Here is a 1,074-nt window from a genome sequence, read left to right as displayed (position 1 = left end):
CAGCAATTTCACCTGAACGAGGGATAGCCTCAGACTGGAAGAAGGTGAGAACAGCAGAGAGGATCATGGGGGCTCCTCTTCCCTCCATTAAAGACATTTCATCTCAGCGCTGCGTGTCCCGAATGGCGGTCATACAAGCAAAACAAGCCAGTAAGGTACCAAACAGGAAATACACATAGAGTAGAGCGGATGTAGATTTGATCAGTAAGAGGCCTGCTGCCTGCAGAAATGTCTTCGGTCACCTACAATTTTGGAGAGGTGCAGCAGAGTGTCTGTGGAAGGAGGCGGGGGCATATCTGCGTTCACTGAGACAGACGCAGACGACCTGGTTTCTGAGTATAAATCAGCCTTTAAGCTATAACTTAAGGTGCTGATGGCATGCAGCCCAGCTGATTCCTGCATCTAGGATGTTATCACAGTAAAACAGGAACAGTCCAGATGAAACTACTATAATGAGAAAAGCAGAGAGAGCGTAAAGTTAGATGTTAAACTAACAAATAATGCAGAATGGGAGAAGAGAGATAAAATGAAGCAGAATGATAAAAAAGGGGTCCCTATGTCCTCCAGCAGTCTAAGCCTATAGCAGCAAGAGTAAATGACAGGTACTTCCATAGTGCTTTTTCAAGTCAGGAGACTTGACCAAAGCACTTTACACTACATTCAGTCATTCACACACTCATACACAGATGGTGGGAAATTACATTGTATCCCCAGCTGCCCTTGGGCTCACTTAAAGAAGCGAGGCTGCTGTACACTGGCGCCACCAGGCCCTCTGAACACCATCAGTAGACAATGCGGGTGTAGTGTCTTGTGTCAATTCAGCGCCACTGTCATCCCCTTCATAATGAAAATGTTATCTCTACTCTCTATCCTGAGCTAGAGATAGCTCAGGATAACCTGAGCCTCTCTAACTATAAGCTTTGTCTAAAAGGAACATTTTAAGCCTAGCCTTAAAAGTAGACAGGGTGTCTGCCTCACGGACTAAAACTGGTAGTTGGTTTCACAGGAGAGGAGCCTGATAACTAAAAGATCTGCCTCCCACTCTATTTTTAGAAATTCTAGGATCCACTAGTA

This window comes from Cyprinodon variegatus, unplaced genomic scaffold (assembly GCF_000732505.1).
Source record: "Cyprinodon variegatus isolate N-32 unplaced genomic scaffold, C_variegatus-1.0 Scaffold105, whole genome shotgun sequence".
Lineage (NCBI taxonomy): Eukaryota > Metazoa > Chordata > Actinopteri > Cyprinodontiformes > Cyprinodontidae > Cyprinodon > Cyprinodon variegatus.
Note: the sequence above shows the minus strand (reverse complement) of the source record.